The sequence below is a fragment of the Rhinolophus sinicus genome, linkage group LG10 (genome assembly GCF_036562045.2).
Source record: "Rhinolophus sinicus isolate RSC01 linkage group LG10, ASM3656204v1, whole genome shotgun sequence".
Classification (NCBI taxonomy): domain Eukaryota; kingdom Metazoa; phylum Chordata; class Mammalia; order Chiroptera; family Rhinolophidae; genus Rhinolophus; species Rhinolophus sinicus.
In genome coordinates this window covers 41,068,382-41,082,794 of record NC_133759.1, presented here as the reverse complement: position 1 = coordinate 41,082,794, position 14,413 = coordinate 41,068,382, and positions in this window count along the sequence as shown.

Here is a 14,413-nt window from a genome sequence, read left to right as displayed (position 1 = left end):
AGCATGAGGCCCCCCTAGAGCTGATAGTGAATTTCTTGTGCAAATGCAGCAGCAGTCCCTAAGGTACGGCTGCAGTCTCTGTGTCGTCATAGGCAAGCCATCTCATGGGTCTCTGTTTCCTCATCCATGCAATGGAATTAAAAATAGTATCTACCTTACAGGATTGTTGTGCCTTGTTGTGGGGACAGAGCCAGGAGTGCAGTTTCCAGGCTCTCGCTGTCACATGGAAAGGTGCTGGCTCAGGTAGTAAATGGCCATCAACTGTGATTGGATGGCCATCAGCTGTGGCTAATTGGCCATCAGCTGTAACCAGTGAGCCATTGGCCACTAATATAACTGCTGCGGCTACACTAGCAGAAAATGGGAGCTAGCAAGAAAATGGTTGCTGAGCTAGCAAGAGCGGATTGCAGTTAGCACGTCGGATTGCAGCTAGCAAGTGAGGTTGGTTGGCAGAGAGAGAAGTGGACGGCAGGTTGCAGATAGTGAGGCTCCTGCTTCCTGTGTCTCCAACCCAGCTGCAAGTGAGACTATAGTGGTGTGACTCCCCTATCTAAGGCTCCGTGGCCTCACCATGTCCTGCGTTCTTATGTGGGGAGCGGGCCCAGAGACCCCGCATGACACCCTGCATGACACTTGTTTATCTCTGAGTCCCTAAAATAGCTGGCACAAAGGAGCATTCAGTGAACATATACTAAATAAATGAATGAATTTTGAAGATTAAATGAGATGACATATTTGTACTGCATGTGGCAAATATTAGATTCTGTAGTGGCAATTTGACAATATATATTAAAAGCTTAAAAAACACACAGTTCTTTTGACACAACAATTCCATTTCTGGACTTGGAAACTTAATCCTAATAACTTTAATAATTAAGTTAATGAATTAATAATTGACAATCTTAATTATTCAGATAATTAATAATTTAAAATGCACCAAAAATTTACCTACAAGAATGCTCCTGGAAAAACAGCCTAAATGTCCACCATTTTTTGGTGAGGAATCTGTGTGTGTGACACATAGACTTTTTATTAAGGAAACACCATATTTTAATTTTGATATAGATTCGATATCAAGAGAAAATAAAATCACTATTCAGACATCATAAGGATTCTAAAAGGGTGCCAAAAGTCATGCAATTCCCTTTTTTCTGAGAGCTAATAAGCACTGAGAATTTACTGTGTCTTTTGGTCTTCAAACATCTTTTGTGGCAAGCACTAATATTCCCATTTTTCAGATGAGGTAATAGGCGTAGAGAGGAAAGGTAATTTGCCCACGATCACACAGATAACTAGTAGCAGAGCTGAGATTTTGCTCTCTTTTATTATTTTTTCACTCTTATCCTCACTTTATTTTTTAAACTTATTTTTCAATTTAGAAAGACTTTATAAGGCTACGCTAAGGCCGTGGTCCTTGTTCCCTTGGTCACCTAACTGTTGCCCTGTGTTTTCAAATTTTGCCACGATAAATAATGTGATCTGTGGATCGGCATCACCCGGGAACTTATTAAAAATGCAAATTCTTGAGCCCCACCACACCATTACTGAATCAGAAATTCTGGGGTGGGATCCAGCAAACTTGGTTTTAACAAGCCCTCCAGGTGGCACAGATGAATGTTAAAGTTTAAGAACCACTGCTCTGAGGTATTACTAGAGTGTTTTCTTTGTGAGTGGAAGTATTTTAATGTTCTTATATTTTCTGACTTACCTGGAGTGAGCATTACATTGCCAACTGATATAAGAAAAATACCCAATAATAGAAAAAAATGGAAAAGAAGGAAAAGTAAACTCAGTGTAAGTGAAAGGGGAGAAAAACATTATAAAAAAAACAAAACATAAAAAAAAACCATTTCTACTTCCCTAATGTTTTCTTCTTTTCCCCACTTTACTTCTACCCCCCACACCAATGGGATGTTATGTATTTACAAGCTTGATTAATGTCCAGGCCATTTTGTAGCTGCTTTTGTTTTTCATTTAACATTACACAGCAGCATATCCCATGATGCCACAGGCTTCAGCATCATAATTTTTAAAATGGAGACATTAATGTTACTAAATATAGTTGTTCCCTTAGTCACCTCACTGTTCACGTTTTCAATTTTTTTGCCATCATAAATAATGTTTTTTCTTATTTGCACATACACCAATATTTGTACATACACCTTTTCTCAAATTTCAAATTATGTCCTTCAGATAGGTTCTCAGAAATCAGGTCGCTGATCAAAGGATAGAAACATTTTTATGGCTCCTACTAGTTGTTGCCGACTGTTTTCCCAAAGAGCTGCTACCAGTTTCCACTGCTATTAGAATTGTATAAGACTGCCAGTTTCCAAACAGCTTCCCTAGTGTGAGGTATTATGATTTTAAACAATTTTGCTAATTTAATGGAGAAAATAAGTTATCTCCCTATTGTTTTAATTTTCACTTCTTTATTAGAGACAATTAACAGCTTCTCCCCTTTAAAAAATAAGCTACTAGTTAGTATTTATTCTTTTTTTATTTTATTTTATTGGGGAATATTGGGGAACAGTGTGTTTCTCCACGGCCCATCAGCTCCAAGTCTTTGGACTTCAATCTAGTTGTGGAGGGCGCAGCTCAGCTCCACGTCCAGTCACTGTCTTCAAACTTTAGTTGCAGGGGGCACAGCCCACCATCCCATGTGGGAATTGAACCAGCAACCTTGCTGTTAAGAGCTCCCGCTCTATCCAACTGAGCCATCCGGACACCCTAATATTTATTCTTTGGTAGATTAGATTGGGAGGAAAGCTCTCAACTTCTCACCATTTAATGTCTCAGTTTCTTCATCTACAAAATGGAGTGATACTAGAATGATTGTGAAACAAGTGATACAAACCTGTGAAAGCTGGATTCTCTATATATTCATTATTATTACCCACCCCACTTAGCCTCAAATATACCTATTTAGAAATTATACACATTCTGTTTTGTCAACAATCCAGAAAACTTCCATCACATCCCAACTCGTGAAAGCCTTATTTTTTTTGTAACCTGGAGCCTTAGAAAAGCAAAGTCCCTTCTTAATTTCCTCTGTTGTTTGAGGGGAAACATTACTGACGTGTTTGGAGTTTTAAGGAGAAGGGCCTCCATCAAAGCCTGAGGGTGTCATTACCCGACACTAGCAGGAAAGGCAAGCTCAGCCAAGTGCAGCCTCTCTGCCTCTGTTGACTGGACCTTGCGTTTGAAAGAATAGCCCCTCTCATCAGGAAAGGTCAAGGACGCTCTAAGACCCAACAGAAATGCTCCAGGTGCCAGAAACTGACCTCAGACTGACCTGGCAGGTGCAGGAGCCAGAATGCATCAGTTAATCACTCTCAGGAAGTTTCCTCCTCGCTGTTTTTTTCGTTGCTAGGAGACCTCGCTTCTCCGAGGCTCACTGGTTAGAGCCCCCTCTTGTGTCCATGCCCTGTAATAGCACCTTCAGTAGAGCGAAAAGCAAAAATTACTTTTTGTTTTAATACTTGGTTTTAATCATTTTTATTCTGGAATATAATATACAGAAAAAGCATCCAAGATATACCTATATCTTGAAAATTAGTTATAAAATAACCCCTCGTGTAACCACCACCCAGGTAAAGAAACATAGCCCCGCCAGCACCTCAGATATCCACCACCCAACATCACACTCCTTCCTCTATTCTACAGATAAATATTCTTCCAACGCTTAGAGTATCCCTTTATCGCTTTCCTTCACAGTTTTATTACTTGTATATGTATCCTTAAATAATATATCTTTGGTTTTGTCTGTTTGGGAACTTCCCATAAATAAAACTATATGGTTTTACTAAATATCACGTTTGTAAGGTTCATTTATGTTGCTGCACAAAGATGTAGTGTATCCATTTTCATTGTGTATAACATTCCACTATATGATTTTAGTACAGTTTATCCATTTTCCTGTTGATGGACATTTGGGCTGTTTCCAACTTGGGACTATTTTGAACAGCGCTGCTAGGAACCTTCTCGTACATGTGTTTTGCTGTGTCTTTGCATGCATTTCTCCGGGTTATATATCTAAGGATAAAAGTACTGGGCCACAGAATGTGCATCTCTGACTACTAGATAATGCCAAACAACTGTCTGAAGTGGTTGAACAAATAAGTATACTTTCCCATCCAGCTTTGGATGTTTATTCTCACTGCTCCTTGGGGCTACAGTTGGTATTGTGAGACACTAATTTTTGCCAATTTGGTGGGTGTGTAGTGGTATCTCGTTGTTATTTTAATTTTTGTTTCTTCATAATTAATGAGATCAAGCAGATTTTTATATGTTTCCTGGCCAGTTGGATTTCCTCGTAGTCGAGTGTATATTTTAAAATGTTTATCCATTTTCTTTTGGGTTGTTTGTGTTTGTAGCAGAATCCCCTAGTTCCTGCTCTTGGCTACTGTCTGATTTCAGTAGCTATTACTGTGAGCAGTTTTTTTTTTTTACCTTTTATTTTAACATAATTTCAGACTTATAGAAAAGTTGCTAGAATAGAACCAACCAAAATAAATCTATATCCCTCTCACCAGAATCCCAAATGTTAACATATTACCATGTTTCTTTTCTCCTTTTCTCTGTAAGTACTTTTACTTTCTGAGTTTGAACGCAAGTTGCAGACATGGTGCCTTTTACCATAAATCTTTCGGTATATGTTTACTGAAAACAAGGTCATTCCCTTACTCAGTAGCCATAGTACAATTATCAAAACCAAGAAACTAACATTGATACATTAATGGTGTCTTCATAATGACATATAAATATTTTATCTGTAGACCTTATTCAGATTTTGCCAGGTGTCCCAATCATGTCATCCATAACTGAAGAAAATTCAAGATCATGTCTGCATTCACTTATGATATCTCTTTTGCCTCCATTAATCTGTGAGAACTCCTCTTTGTTTTGCATGGCATTGACACTTTTGAAGAGTATGGATTAGTTGTATTGTAAAGTGTCCCTCTATCTGGGTTTGTCAGCTATTTCTTCATGATCAGATTCAGCTTATGAATTTAGACAAGAATATCTCAGAATGATGTTGTGTTCCAAAGCATTATTATAATCCTAAAATCAATCTAATGCATAGTTCTTTTATTTTTCCAGAGGCAAGAGATTGTTGAGCATAATATTAGGGATTATAGCATCATAAAAAGTGAAAGGACGAGTCACAGAGTGAGAGAAGATCATTGAAATTGATCTTTTAGAGAAAAGATCTTGATCAAGAGCGGGGAATGATAAAAGTAAACTGATATCTTGGGATGCTTAACCATGGAGCTGGGAGGACTGTGGGTGGAGCTGGGCCCCGTTGACTCTCTGGACCTGACTTCCTGTTAAACTTTGTGGTAACTTCTGGGGGGAGGGATGCTAATAAACAGAAGAGCCATCTTGGACCAAGGCCCTTATTTTCCTTTTTCAAGTGGGAGCTGGTTGGAACCCTGGGTGGGAGGTGTGCGCTCCCCACACTGAGGTGGTGGTTTTTGTTTCTTTTTCCTTTTTTTTTTCCCTGAATAAACCATTTTTTCTTGTGTATTTATCTGGAGAATTGTTTTTGCCAGTTGATAAAACATACATATTAAACATTAAATATTAAATTGAGGATAGTCTCAAAAATACATCAAGAATTCTTACAAATCAATAGAAAAAAGGCAGATAACCCAATAGGGAAAAAATAGGCTAAAGACTTCATCCAGCTCTTCCTAAGAGAGGAAATTCAAATGGATATTAAAGATGTAAAAATGTGCTCAACCTGATTAATAAACAGGGAAATACAAATTAAAACACAACAAGATAACATTATATGCTTAACATATTGGCCCAAATGAAAGTCCTTCAATACCAAGTGCTATTGGATGCGCTAGAATTTAGTTAATCAACTACTTTGAAAAAGAGTTTTGCTTTAAACTAAAAAAGCTCAAGATATGCACACTCTCTGATCCAGCGATTCCGCGACTTCAGTGAAACTCCTACACCACACATACAATGTTCATAGCATCATTGTCATAATAACCGAACACGGGAAACAACCAAAGTGTTTATCAGTGAGAAAAGGGATAAATAAATTGTGATATATTTGCCCAATTATACTCTACAACAGTGCTTCTTAAATTTAAGCATGCTTCAAAATCACCTTGGGGGCTTTGTGTCCACACAAAACTTTTACATGAATCTTTATGACAGCATTATTCACTATAGCCAAAAAGTGGGAACAAACCAGTGTCCATCAGCAGACAAATGGGCAAAATATGGTCTGTCTATACAGTGGGTGTTATTCTGCCATAAACAGGAATGAAGTACTGACTCAGGCTAACACATGGATGAACCTTAAAAACATTATGTTAAGTGAGAGAAACCAGACACGAAAGGTCACATATATGCTTTCATTTATGTGAAATGTTCAGAAAAGGCAAATTCATAGAGATAGAAAGTAGATTAGCAGTTGCCAGGGGCTGAGGGAAAGAGAAATGGGGACTAACTGCTACTAGGGCTTTCTTTTTGGGGTGATGGAAATGTTCCTTATTAGATTGTAATCATTGTTGCTCAACTCTGAAACACTAAAAACCGTTGAATTATATACTTCAAATGGATGAATGTATGGTGTGAATGATATCTCAATAAAGCTGTTAAAAATCACACATGCAGATTTTGAGCTGCACCCCACGGAGTTTCTGATTTAGTGGGTCTCAGGGTGGGGCCCAAGGCTTTTCCTTTCAAACAAGATCCCAGAAGAAGATGATGGTGATGGTTCCCCAACCACACTTAGAGAACCACTGCTGTGCGGCAGTCAGAACGAGCAAGTTACAGATACACACAATTATTCCAAACCAGCATTTACTTTGCTTTTTGAAACCTTAAAAATTCACCTCCTGGAACCTGGGCCTCCCTGTTTTACTCCCATTTGATTTACTAATGCTGAGAATGGTGACCAGCCAGGTGGCTGGGGCAAGGCGGGTCTCCCCCTCCTCCCTCCTTAGCCCCTCCTATGCTAGAATTGGCTTCTGCCCTTTGTAAAAAGGGGTGGGAGTGGGGGGCAGGTGGGACTGCTCCCCACATGACTCTTAACCACTCTGTTCTCTCCTTGCTCCCCTTCCACTCCAGAGGCCACCCTCCTTATTAGAAGACTCTCCGGACCTCAAGGCTAGTTTCCCTCTTAAACTGCACAGACACTGCAGTCCCAGGTGCACGGGGTCCACCATCCGCTCCTCGAGGGCCTTTGTTCTCACCTCTGAGCTCTAGGTTAAGTAAAAAGGGATGGGTGAGGAAAGCAAGGTTCATTTTTAACCTTTGTTGAGCTCTTGGTTAACCTTTGTATGAGAAGCCTGTGAGGGTACAGTGGGTACTTCTGAAGAGGTCAGAGGTCAGGGGCAGGCAGAGAGTGGCAGGAAGCACACTAGTCCAGGTGGGCGGGGCCAGATGGTAAAGGAGCCCAGGAGCTGGGGCTTATTCCTGATGGCAGTGGGGAGCTATGGAAGGGAATTGTGGGAGGGGCATGCAATAATCAGCTCTGAGTTTGGGGGAGGTCCTTCTGACTGCAAAGTGGGGACAGGCTGGAGGAAGCCTGGAGGAGAGAAAACCAAGGCAGGGAGATGGAGGGTATTGGTCAGGAGGACATGAGGAGCCCTGAACTGCTGCAGGAATGGGAGGAGGCAAAAGACTGGACAGCAGCAGGCTGGTGTTGTATAGGAGCTTTCTAGTTTGATGTAGTCCGGCTTGTTTATTTCTGTTTTTGTTTCCTTGCTGTTGGTGTCAAGCTCACAAAAACATTGCTAAGACTAATGTCCAGAAGAATCTACTGTCATTTTATTACATCACTTAGGCCTTTTGGATGCAAGGGACAGAAACTCCAACTCAAACTGGGTGAAAAAAAAGAGGGGAGTTTATTGCCTCATAAAACAGGACTAGCTTGAAGGGCAGATTGATCCATGTTGTAGAACACTATCGTCCGGGCTTGGTTTCGTAGACTCTTTTGGTTCCACTCTATTCCCTGTGTGGACTTCATTCTCAGACTGACGCTGGTGGTAGCAAGGGGGCTAAGTTCACACCCTCACATTATGAAATACAACAGAAGAGAAGGTACTTCTCTCAGAAGCCCCAGCACAGTGGTTCATTTTATATTTCAACTTGGCCGGGCCATGGGTGCCAGATATTTGGTTAAACATTATTCTGAGTGTGTCCATGAAAGTGTTTCTGAATAACATTAACATTTGAATCAGGACTGAATAATGCAGGTTGCCCTCCCCAATGTGAGTGAGCCTTATCCAATGCACTGAAGGCCTGAACAGAACAAAAAGGTGGAGAAAGGGAGAATTTACTCTCTCTGCCTGACTCCTTGAGCTGGATATCAGTCTTCTCTTGTTCTTGGACTGAAACTTCACATCATCCATTCTCCTGGTTCTCAGGCCTTCAGATTCAGGCTGGAACTACACCACCAGCTCTCTTGGGTCTTCAGCTTGCCAACCGCAGACCTCCACAATTACATGAGCCAATTTCTTATAATAAATAGCTTTCTATATCTCTTATTGGTTCTGTTTCTCTGAAGAACCCTGACTAATACACCCAGCAAAGATCTCTGTTTAATGATCTGTTGCAGTGTAAAAAACCATCGCAATTTTTTTTTTTCTTTAAGGAGGGCGCAGCTCAAAGTGGCCCATGCGGGGATCGAACCAGCAACCTTGGTGTCAATAGCACTACACTCTAACCAACTGAGCTAACCAGACGCACACCATTGCAAATCTTGATGGCTTAAATTTATTGGTTTTCATCATCCTTCAATATGGTCTGAGTTCAGCGGGGTGGATCTTCTGCTTCATATGGTGTCTGCAGGAGCTCGCAAGTCCAAGATGCTTGTTCATTCACACGTGTGAAGCCTCAGCTGGGATGGCTGAAACACTTGGGGCTGACCAGACCTCTCTCTACCTAGCTTTCCCTAGCTTGGGCTTTTTCACAGCATGGATGGCTTAGGATAGTCAGATTTCTTACATGGAGGCTGAATTCCTGGAGGAAAAGCGAAAGCTGCCAGGCATCTTAAAAGCTAGGCCTGGGACAGTCACATGTCACTTCTGCTAAATTCTATTTCCATTGGTCAAGGCAAGTCACAGTTCCATCTAAGATTCAGGGGGCAAGGAAATAGATTCCACCCCTTGATGGCAGAAATAGCACATGCATACAAGGAGGGGAGAGATGGTTGGGGTCAATCTGTGGACACTAGTCACCTGGTGACCATGGGTTCTGTTGAGTTCTGACCCTGGATTAGTTGGTTTACAGACTTCTGCTGAGAGACCAAAAAGGGGAAAAGAAAGAATAGATGCTGGGGGTAACTTATGTCTCTGTCACAGGCCCCTCCCTGAATCAGTGACTGGAATATGCTGAATGCCCGCCGGAACCCATCCCTAGAGCTAGAGATGGGGTCAACCCTCCCAAAATCTATTGGGTGTAGAATTTTTCCTTTAATTTAACTTCTTTTTATTGTGGTAAAATATACATAACATAAAATTTACCATTTAACCATTTTAAGTGTATAGTTCATTATGTAAATTCACAATGTCTTCTATCACCATTATTCATTTCCAGAACTTTCTCATCACTCCAAACATAAACTCTGTACCCATTAAGTAAGCAATAACACTCCATCTCACCCTCCCCTCAGCCCCTGGTAACTTCTATTATACCTTCTGTCTGTGAATTTGATATTCTAGTATCTCACATAAATGAAATTATACAATATGTGTTCCTTTACGACTGGTTTATTTCACTTAGCATAATGTTCTTAAGGTTCATCCATGTTGTAGCAGGTGTCAGAATCTTGTTCCTTTTTGTGGCTGAATACTATTCCATTGTGAGTTTAGAGCATATTTTGTTTACCCATTCATTCATCCATCAATGGACACTTGGGTTGCTTCCACATTTCAGCTATTGTGAATAACGCTGCTATGAACATAGGCATACAAGTACTGGTTTCAGTCCCTGTTTTCAATTCTTTTTTGTATATATCTAGGAGTGGAATTGATGGGCTTCATGTTTAACTTTTGAGAAACTGCCAAATTATTTTTCACAGTAGCTGCCCCATTTTTACCTTCCCACTGGGAATGCATGAGGGTTCCAGTTTCTCCACATCCTCACTAATACTTGCTATTTTCCATTTTTTTAAATAATAGCCTTTCTAATGGGTATGACATAATATTCATTTTCATTTCCCTAACGACTAATGAGAACTGAGCATCTTTTGTGCTTATTGACCATTTTAATATATCTTCTTTGGAGAAATGTCTATTTAATTCCTTTGACTTGTTTTCCTCCCATTTTTGAATTGGGTTGTTTGCTTTATTATTGTGGAGTTGTGGTAGTTCTTTATATATTCTGGATATTCAATCCTTATCAGATACATGATTTGCAAATATTTTCTCCTATTCTGTGTGTTGTCTTTTCACTCTCTTGATAGTGTCCTTTGGTGCACAAGAGTGCAGGTTTATGCACAAACGAGTGTAGGAAGATTGGAGTGGCAAAAAAACACCCAGAGGGCAAATAACAAATATTGACTACAACCATTTGCCAAGCGGCCAAAACTGGAGCTCTCAGATCATCCCAGGCTCCCCTTACCCTTTAACTTCATTTGTTCACTCACTCATTAACTCATTCATTTATTTATTGAACAAACTCAGAATCTAGAAGAGGAGACCAATATGGATTCCCATGCTGGGTGTTAAGAGCTCCAACCATGGGGAAAGCCCAGGAGTCTGTGGGTAGGCATACACTTCAAGTCATACTGTGGATTACATATCTAAAACGTCTTCAAATTCACCTTTCCTCTCTGCTGTTATGCCCACTGGTACCCCCGTCTCTAGTCTCACCCCCATGAGTCTGAGCCCTCTGAGAAGCTGATGCCAGGATGGGATGAAGTGTAGAAGGACTTCATTAGGAAAAACACCTGTGGGAGAGAACATCGGAAGGGAGCAGAAGGCTGGAAGAGTCATCAGGCTGTGGTGTAAATTTAGCCCCAGCTGAAGAAGACAGAGAAGGTGGGTGGAAGGATCTAGTCGGCCAGGTTGTCTAAGGAAGGTGTGGCAGGTGTTGGGGATCCTGTGTCTCCCAGGAATGGGCCTGCCTTAGTGTTCTTCTTGTAGCTAAGTCACCAACTGGGAGCATCCCCCGGGAAGTATGGCCTCGGTGCAAACACTGAGCACAGCAGCTCTCGGTCAATTACAATCCCTTGTAGTTGAAGGTCTACGAGTCTCATTTTCATGATCCCAACAGCCCCCACCAGGCTACCAGAGTGACCTTTCTAAAATGCAATCTCACTATGCTGTTCCTCTGCTCAAACGCCTTCCATGGCTCCCCAGTGTCCCAGGCTAAACAAAGTCCCAACTTCTTATCCCAGCTCTCAAGGACCTGCTGGGCGAAAAAGGACAATTCACCTTGTGTGCTCCATTGCCCATTAACCCTCACTCCTACTCACAGTTTATGTGCCTCAGTCACACTGGGCTGACTACCCGGTGTTCCCTATACACGTATCCTTTTTCTTTCCTCCATGCCTTTGCCCACACGGTGCCCTTTGCCTGGAAAGCCCTTCCCTACATCTCCCCCGTCAAAGCCTAGATCAAAGTCAAGTGCTTTCACCAGCTTCCCAGGTTCAGTCAGCAGCATCCCCTGGCTCTATCTCTGGTCCAGACCCAGGTCGTCTGGAGTAGACAGAGGATTCCTGGGGCCGTGTCAGGAGAACAGGACAAACAACTGCTAGAGTCAGTCCTCTTGGGCTTCTCACCTTTCCTTCCAGTGCAAGCTGGCTTTTATGGCCTCAAAATACTCTCATACCCCGTCCTCCCTCCGCTGTGATTACAGCAGAAATCCAGTTCACAGAGTCTGGGGAAGTCAGAGATAGAGCCCCACCCCGCACCCACTCTCAGCACTTTCCACCTACCCCCTCCATTTTGCAACCATGCCTTCCTGGACTCTGGACTCAACACTTTATTTTTAGACCACTTGTTGGACTGACTGGGGCTCTAGTAATCCGCCTGACATCTGAGGTGTAACCAGACCCCAGGCTGGCACTGGCGTTGAGCTCTAGTTGGGCAGAGGAGCGGCGAGAGGGTCCATGGTCAGTGCTAAGGGCCCCACGGAGGCAGCACACTAGGGCACACAGAACTTCTGCTGAAATCTGGAGAGTATGGGGATTTCTTCCAGGGAATGAGGGGCTCCGACAACCTGGCCTTCCTAAACCCATTCTTGACAACTGGGGCCCAGAGAGGCCAAGGTTAGCAACAGCAGAACTGGGATTGAACTCATGTTTTCACAATGCAGTCAGGCTGCCAAAAATTGGAAAGTGGAACAGAAAAGGTTGTGTCCTTGTTCTTGGTCTGGCTTTCTCTCCCATTCTATGTGTATCTTCGTCAGCTCCCGTCTCCGGCTTTACACTACGGAGAGCCCCCAGTGCAAACACTGTAAGCCGAAGGCCTGCAGGCCAGATCCAGTTTGGTTTTAACACAAATAATTTGAAATATTTTTTAATTTTGGTAAAACACACATAATATAAAATTTACCATCTTAATCATTTTTAAGTGTCCAGTTCAGTGGTATGAAGTACTTTCGAACTGTTGTGCAACCATCACCACCATTTGTCTCCAGAACTTTTTCATCTTCCCAGCTAAAATTCTGTACCTGTTAAACACTTACTCCCCATTTCCCTCTCCCCCCAACTGCTGGCAACCACCATTCTACACTCTGTCTCTATAAATCTGACTACTCTAGGGACCTCATATAAGTATAATTATATAATATGTGTCCTTTTATGACTGGTTCATTTCACTTAGCATAATGTCCTTAAGGTTCATCCATATGGTAGCACGTGGCAGAATTTTCTTCCTTTCTAAGGCAGAATAATATTCAATTGTATGTATACACCACGTTTTGTTAATCCAGTTATCTGTCGAAGGACACCTGGGTTGCTGCCACCTTTTGGCTGTTGTGAATCAAGCTGCTATGAATAGAGGTGTGCAAACATTTCTTTGAGTCCGTGCTTTCAATTCTTTTGGGTCTATATCCAGAGGCAGACTTGCTTGATTATACGGTAATTCTATTTTTAAGTTTTTGAGGAACCACTATACTGTTTCTACAGCAGAATTTGAAATTAAAAAAAATTAGTTGCCAACATTAAAAAAAATCTGGGTTTCGTGCCTCTGTTGAGAAATTGGAGGACTGAGACCACTGGTCCTGCTCTCCTAGCACCAGCCTCATCAGGCCCCCCTCAGAGACACCAGCGCCAACAGACAATGCCTCTGCCTCAGAGGTCAGGGTCCCAGCTCTGTAGGACACTCTCCCAAGCTTCCTGGTCCTAAACTTCTTTCCTTTGTTCTCCCAGCCCTTGGTGGTAATTGCTTCTCTCTGCTAAAATACCTGGTCTGGCTCTGTTTTCCTGGCTGGCTCTGGTGTAGCTCTGTTTTCCTGGTTGGCTCTGCCTGGCGACATTGGACAGAAGCTGCCTCCTTTGGTCAGGTATTGGCTCTCTTGGTCCCCTCTCTCCCACTCCCCATTATTTTACATCTGGCTGACTTTGCCTACCTGAGTGTAAGGTATCTGATGTATGCCCCTGCTCTGATCATGTAACTCCTGCTTACTGAGCACCTACTATGTGCCAGAGACTGTGTATAAGACTTGATATAATTATCTCATGTACTCTTCTCCACTGTGAGGAGGCACTGCTGTTATCCCCATTGTATAGATGAAGAAACTGAGGCCAAGACAGGGAAGGCTAACCACACTGTCCTTAAGTCAGCAAGTTTCATATTTCTATCATGAACACTTGCGTTCTATTTATACGTTTGATAAATATCTGATCCATGCACTCCAGGCTCCCTTTAGAAGAAAGTGTTAATAAGTTATAGACAAGTGCTTGAAATCAAAACCTCAGAAATTAGCATTCCCTGTCTCAGTTTTCTCCTCTGTAAAATCGCAGATACTACCTCACAGGGTTTCGATGAGGATTAAATGACAGAATGTGCGCAAAGTGCTTAGCTCCACATCCAGCTCATAAGAAACACTAATCAAATGTTAGCGATTCCCTTATTACCTAAATATAGAAGGATTATTATGCAAAGCATGAAATACACAGTAGCTGGAAATGATGCTTATGGAGCGTATGTAGTAATGGGAAAATGCTTATTATATGTGAAAAAAACAGGGCCCAAAATAAAAATTAATGAACTCACACACTAAAAAGACTCACAGGAGGGGCGGCCAGATGGCTCAGTTGGTTAGAGTGCGAGCTCTGAACAACAGGGTTGCCAGTTGGATTCCCACATGGGCCAATGAGCTGTGCCCCCACGACTAGATTAAAGGACAACGACTTGGAGTTGACGGGCCCTGGAGAAACACACTGTTCCCTAATATTACCCAATTGGAAAAAAAAATCTGAAAATTATAAAAAAAA